The sequence below is a fragment of the Hylobates moloch genome, unplaced genomic scaffold, assembly GCF_009828535.3.
Source record: "Hylobates moloch isolate HMO894 unplaced genomic scaffold, HMol_V3 SCAFFOLD_1, whole genome shotgun sequence".
Lineage (NCBI taxonomy): Eukaryota > Metazoa > Chordata > Mammalia > Primates > Hylobatidae > Hylobates > Hylobates moloch.
The window spans coordinates 71,793,662-71,800,831 of record NW_026652276.1 but is presented as its reverse complement, the minus strand read 5'-3'; the positions used below and the strand labels follow the sequence as shown (position 1 = coordinate 71,800,831).

The 7,170-nt window shown below is 44.3% G+C and overlaps 1 long non-coding RNA gene across 1 annotated transcript in view; it reads right to left on the bottom strand.

The window, feature by feature from the left end:
* Positions 1-5,290: 5,290 nt before the first annotated feature.
* Positions 5,291-7,170, bottom strand: part of LOC116810681 (uncharacterized) — a 70,365-nt gene continuing 68,485 nt past the window's right edge. The window contains exon 6 of the long non-coding RNA XR_004370347.1: positions 5,291-5,502. This is a non-coding gene — a long non-coding RNA (uncharacterized LOC116810681). The remainder of the gene's footprint in view (positions 5,503-7,170) is intronic.

The following is a 7,170-nucleotide window of genomic DNA, read 5'->3' as shown; positions in this document are numbered from 1 at the left end:
CAGAGCAGCCCTGGAATGAATGTTCTGGTCGCTGCATCTGGATGAGTGGCAGACTTCCTGGCCGCCTCTTTTTCTTTTTTTATAGCCTCTTGGCTGCCAGTGTGCAGAGATGTTCTGGCAGCTGGGGACCTGCCTTGGGGCAGACTTGGAGTCAGGGTCCTGATGAGTGGCTTTGTTCTCTTAAACACTATTGTCATCTGACTCACCTATTACTGTGAATAACTTGCTAATTTTGGCCAGAAAAAAAAACAAGTTCTTAGAAAATCTGCAGTAATGTGTCTTTTTATGTCGGTCAGGGGAGTATTTTCCTGCCTCCTCTTTGATATGGAAATGAGCCTGATAGGTTCATAGGCAGCCAGGAGCTGAACAGAGGAGAGAAAGAAAATTGTGTCCATCATAAAGGTGGCTTCTGCTCTCTTCTGCAAGTCTCTGAAGAATTAGTTCTCAGAAAATGAAGTCTCTCAAAATAAATGAACATCCAATTAAGGTTTCCGTGGGTGTGTGTACATTCCAGGTGTCTATAAAACATACATATTATGTGTTGCCTGATACTGCTATTCATGAATCATCTGAGACAAAGCTTCCTTGTTAAACAAACTAACTGGGTTAAGAAAATAAAATCATCATAAATCATGCAAATCTAATCTATGGATTCACATTCATATTGTCTGGCCACAGCAGGTCTGCCACCGAGGCCTACCACCACTGCAGACAAGTGAGGCCACAGTGCAGGTGTCTTTGATTTGGCTTCCCCCGTGGTTCCCTCCTGCATGAATACAGTAGCTCCCTTTTTAGCAATCCAGCAACCCACCTGTTCCGCTCACTCTCCTTCCCAGAAGTTTCTGATAAAATCACTTACACTTGTTGAAGGTTGGTTGATTATACTCTAAAGGGCCAGAGTGCCAATCAATCTGTTACCTCAGCAAGGCATGTGCAATTTAAGACTTCTCTCCACTGCCTGAAAGCCACTGTCCTACTTTCAGGTATTTCAAGCATCAGTGGACAGGTAGGAGTGGGGGACACTAGAGAATTCCATGCTTTTTCACTAAACTTAGCTTATTGAAGGAGGTAGGCCTGAAGTAAATAGGATTTAGCTGCTATAGGCCAAGAGTAATTTTTATTCACTAGCACTTAAAAAGATTTTTTTTAATTTTTGGAGATAAGGTTGCTCTGTCCCCTAGGCTGAAATGCAGGGAGCATGATTATAGCTCACTGTGCTCTCCAACTCCTGGGCTCAAGGGATGCTCCCATCTCTGCCGCTGTAGTAGCTGGGACTACAGGCATGTGCCACCACGCCCAGCTAACTTTTTAAATTTTTGTTGAGACAGAGTCTTACTATATTGCCCAAGCTGTTCTGAAGCTCCTGATTTCAAGTGATCCTCCTGCCTGGGCCTCCCAAAGTGCTGGGATTATAGGCGTGAGACACAGAGCCAGGTCACTAGCACCTTTATAAAGCCTGGGTCTTCCACCATCGCTAAGTTCCCATCCTTCCCTCTCCTTCCCTCCTCTCCTGATTTTCTCTCCCTTTAACTTCTCCCTTCCCCATATCAGTCTTTCCTCTACCCCCACTCCCTCCTTATATTCTAACCCCTCCCCTGGATTGCTGCCCCACATCCCCAGGTGCACATTGTGTTGTCCTGCACAACCGAGGCTATTTTCCCTTCTCCCTAATGCTATTTTAAACGCTGTAATCTTTCTTTTTAGATTACCTGTAGTGTAGCCCCCCATCTTGTGTGGCAGAAAAAGTACTTGCTCTGAATGTCCTCAGACTCTGGATTCTGACCCAGGCGTCTACACTAACCTGCCGGGTGGCTTTCTATGAGTAACTTCTCTGGCCCTCAAATTGGATTTCCAGGTCTATCTCTAGTCTAAAATATTATAATCTCATCTACCTTCCAGGCCTATCTCTAACCTAAAATATTATAATCTTATCTATTCCCAGGAGCAAGGTTTCTTAAAAAAAAACAAACAACACTGTCTTGATTTCAGCCTTAAAAAGGAAGGAAGCCCTGGCTGGGTGCGGTGGCTCATGCCTGTAATCTTTGGGATTACTTTGGGAGGCCAAGGCGGGCAGATCACCTGAGGTCAGGAGTTCGAGTCCAGCCTAGCCAACATGGTGAAACCCTGTTTCTACTAAAAATACAAAAATTAGCCAGCCATGGTGGCAGGCGTCTGTAATTCCAGTTACTCAGGAGGCTGAGGCAGGAGAATCACTTGAACCCTGGAGGCGGAGGTTGCAGTGAGCTGAGATCGCTCGCTTGCACTCCAGCCTGGGGGACAAGAGCGAGACTTCGTCTCAAAAAAAAAAAAAAAATGGGAAGGAAATCCTGATGCACAATACAACCTAGAGGAACCTTGAGGACATGATGCTCAGTGAAATCAACCAGATGCAAAGGGACCAATACTGTATGATTCCCCTTATATGAGGTGTCTGGAGTGTCAAATTCATAGGAACAGGAAGTAGAATGGTGGTTGCCAAGGGCTGGGGGTAGGAGGAGAAAGAGGGAGTTATTGTTTAACAAGTACAGAGTTCTCATTTTGCCAGATGAAAAGGTTCTAGAGATTAGTTACACAACAATGTGAATATACTTAACACTACTGAAATGGGTAAGAAATGGTTAAGATGGTCAATTTTTTGTGGGTTTTTTTTTAAATCTATATAACCACAATTAACAACATTTTTTAAAGGGAAAAAAACCTGGCCGTTGGCTCAGGCCTATAATCCCAGCACTTTGGGAGGCCGAGGCAGGTGGATCACAAGGTCAGGAGACCGAGACCATCCTGGCCAACATGGTGAAACCCCATCTCTACTAAAAATACAAAAATTAGCTGGGCGTGGTGGTACACACCTGTAGTCCCAGCTACTTGGGAGTCTGATGCAGGAGAATCACTTGAACCAGGGAGGCAGAGGTTGTAGTGAGCTGAGATGGCGCCATAGCACTCCAGCCTGGTAACAAAGCGAGACTCCATCTCAAAAAAAAAAAAAAGCCTTCTCAAACTTCACATATAAGGAAAAATAATGTTATTACTGTATTGTTGGAATCCAGAAAGAAAAGCAGGCAGGAAGAAAATTTGTCCCTTATTTCACAGGTGACAAAAATGCATTGTCAAGAGCCTTGCTAGGGTCACACATCTCTGCCTGTGGGCTCACACAGAGCACTGAACTTACTAGTTTGTCATCAAAAACAGGAAAGTTAAAGCCTCTATGGTTTCTTGTACAGCTTTTAGAAGAAAACAATGTTAACTCTTCATGCTATGCCAGGAGTGCACAGAAACATACATACATGTTTGTCAGTTATTAATTAGGTTAGTAGAAAATAAAATACACAGGTGTTTTATATGGTTCTCCCTTTTAGATCTAAATGTAAGCCATCATATTCTTAAGCTGTTGAGGTCTGAAGAGTGATATTACTATTGTGGCTAATTATGTGGAAAGTTATTAACACCCCCTCCTGGTTCTGGGATGTGCGTCCAGGGCACCACACACTTGGCAGAGACTCCCTGGTAGAGATGGTGGCCTCGCCCTCAGCAAGCACTGGGGATGGGGGAAGGGTGACTGACCTGCTGTGGGCCACATTGAGATGCCCCTGCTGGAGTTCTGCTTTGCCTCTGCCCCAAAGGCATTTATTTATGTTTATTTATTTAAGATGGAGTTTCGCTCTCGTTGCCCAGGCTGGAGTGCAGTGGTGCGATCTCGGCTCACTGCAACCTCTGCCTCCTGGATTCAAGCGATTCTCCTGCCTCAGCCTCCCGAGTAGCTGGGATTATAGGCACTCGCCACCACTCTCGTTAATTTTTGTATTTTTCGTAGAGATGGGGTTTCACCATGTTTGCCAGGCTGGTCTCAAACTCCTGACCTCAGGTGATCCACCCGCCTAGGCCTCCCAAAGTACTGGGATTACAGGCGTGAGCCACTGTGCCTGGCTTGCTTTCTGCATCTTAAAAACACATCCTAACAAAATAAGCACAAAATGTGGTCATTGTGGCTGAAACAATAATTATTCTCGGCCAGCTGGAGTGGCTCATGCCTGTAATCCCAGCACTTTGGGAGGCCAAGGAGGGTGGACTGCTTGAACCCAGGAGGCGGAGGTTGCAGTGAGCTGAGATCGTGCCATTGCACTCCAGCCTGGGCGACACAGAGAGACTCCGTCTCAAAAAAGAAATTATTCTAAAGTGACCGCTAAGTTAGGAGAGAGGCCCAAAGGTATCTAAAAGTCATGAAATCTAAAACCAAAGAGCAGTGCCCTGATTTTTGGCATCTATTCCAGATGAATTCCCATTTATTACTGTTAGATAAAAGTAAGGTTATTGAGTAACTGAAAAGGGGCCTCTGTTACAGAGGCCAGGTTTTTATATTTAAAACAGAATGTTTAGGCCGGGCACGGTGGCTCACGCTTGTAATCCCAGCACTTTGGGAGGCCGAGGCAGGCGGATCACGAGGTCAGGAGATCGAGACTACCGTGAAACCCCGTCTCTACTAAAAATACAAAAATTAGCCGGGCGTGGTGGCGGGCGCCTGTAGTCCCAGCTACTCGGAGAGGCCGAGGCAGGAGAATGGCGTGAACCCGGGAGGCGGAGCTTGCAGTGAGCCGAGATTGCGCCACTGCACTCCAGCCTGGTCGACAGAGGGAGACTCCGTCTCAAAAAAAAAAAAAAAAAAGTTAAACAGAATGTTTAAGCCAGGTGCGGTAGCTCATGCCTGTAATCCCGGTACTTTGGGAGAAGGTCGAGGTGGGTGGATCACTTGGGGCCAGGAGTTTGAGACCAGCCTGGCCAACATGGTGAAACCTTATCTCTACTAAAAATACAAAATTAGCTGGGCATGGTGGCGGGCATCTCTACTCCCAGCTACTCGGGAGGCTGAGGCACGAGAACTGCTTGAGCCCAGGAGGTGGAGGTTGCAGTGAGCCAAGATTGTACCACTGCACTCCAGCCTGGGTGATAGAGCAAGACTCTGTCTCAAAAACTAATGATAATAAAATAGAATGTTTTGATTAAGTAAATATTAACCTCAACCTCAAAAATGTCTCCGGTTTAAGAGGAGCTCACTCTCAGGCTGTGAGTGAAAGGAAGTGAAAACAGTCAACACTCTTAACATGAACACATCATGTGATATATGAACACCATCAAGGGCTGTCACTCCAGGGCTTGTGAAAGGCCACATTAATGAACACAGTGCATCTATCACATGCCTAATAACTGCTTTCTTCTACAGGTAAAATTTAGATGGTTAACTTGAAAATAATTACACATACACACATACAATCAAGTAGTCTTGTCACATAGCATATAATGTTATAATTCAATTTTTGTGCCTTATTAGTATGAATTTAACAATTTAGGGATTGGTGATAATCCTTTCTGAAACTGGAAGGAATTTCATCAGTCTGGTGATTGGTTGTGCTTATGTCTTCCTTGGTCAGAGTAGCAACAGTGAGACGGAAATTCTTCCTTGGCTTGATGGCATGTAGCATTGGCAGATAGATTAAGACGTCAGGAGGACTAGGCAAAAAATTGGCATACATTGAGACAAAACACATGCAAGCACACACTCTAAAATAATTAAATACCTAAAGTAGCTGCTGGAGAGAACAGAAACAGCTATACCAGAATGCTCCTCTCAAGAGACCTTCCTCCCAAATCATCTGTGATTTAAAAAATAGCTATCCTGGTAGATTATATATTGTTGAAGATAATAGACTTGTGGTGTTTGTTGAATATTTTACTGGAAAAGATCATAAGAGATCATTTCACCCAGACGCATTAGTATAGTATAGAGATTAACCACTGCTTCCTCCCAACTCAATTAATATTTGAGCCACCTCCCATTTACAGAGCAGTGCACTAGAATGGTAGAAAGCCAAGGTGTATCTGTAATTTTATAGATTTGGATTACACAACCCTCAAAAATATTCAGGTCATAATTGCTTAAAATGCAGTTTTAAGGTTATATGGGAGAAGGAGAGATTAGTTGAGAAAGGAAAAGCTAAAAAGACAGTGCTGTTCAGTGGGATGTGGCCTCTGAGCACTGAAAGTGGCCAGCGAGACTGAGGAACTAAACTTCAGATTTTAATCAGTGCTATTTTAAATGTAAATAGCTACATGTGGCTACTGGCTACCACAGTGGGCAACAAAGTCTTACAGGATGTGAGATTTGCACTGAGCTTGAAGGAAGGATAGCTAGGAATTTGGTAAATATAGAAAACGACAATTCCAAGCAAAAGGCCAGTGCTGGTGAAAAGGCACAGAGAGAGGAAAGCATCAGTCATGGCCCAGTGAAGATCTGATATATGGTACAAGTGGATTGAAAGTGAGTAGCGGGTTAAAGTGAAAGATAAGGTAGTAAGATTCAAAACTGAGCAGGATCTTGAATGCAAGCCTAAAGAATATATAATTAATTCCATATTCGATGGGGGAATCATTTAAGGTTTTTTGAGCAAGATAAAAATATGAGCTGCTTGGTATCAGTGAAAGATAACCATCAGATAATAAGCAACATGAATGTGAGGGGTGTTTTGATTCCTTATTGCTATATAGCAAACCACCCTATACTTAGTGGAGTACCATTTCATTGTGCTCATGGATTTTCTGGGTCAAGAATTTGGACTGTGCACAGAAAGGATGGCTCATCTCTGCTCCATGATGTCTGGCATCTCAGCTACGGTGGCTCCAACAGCTGGAGGCTGGATCACCTGAAGGCTTCTTCCCTCACATGTTGGCTCCTGGACTATACAATGGTTTGACCTAAAAAGGTGGAACATCTCAAAGGGGGCCCACACGTCATAAGTAAATACAAAGATTTTCTGATTTGCAATTGGTTAAGGAGGCGAAGCTTCATCTAAAAATTTGGAATCAGTAGTAAGAATGTTAGCTGTGGCTTGTGGGTGTGACCTCCTCCAGGCTCCTTAGGAAGAAATCTGAAACAAGGAACAGTGGTCAGAGTTCAGTCCTCAGTTCCCCCTTATGTGACTGAGGTCTGCATGCCAGGGGATCCATTTTGTGGGGTTCCAGGTTTCTAAAAAACAACTCAAGGACATATATTAAGCGGTGATTTTTGCCAGGTGCGGTGGCTCACGCCTGTAATCCCAGCACTTTGGGAGGCTGAGGCAGAAGGATCACGAGGTCAGGAGTTCAAGACCAGCCTGGCCAACATGGTGAAACCCCATCTCT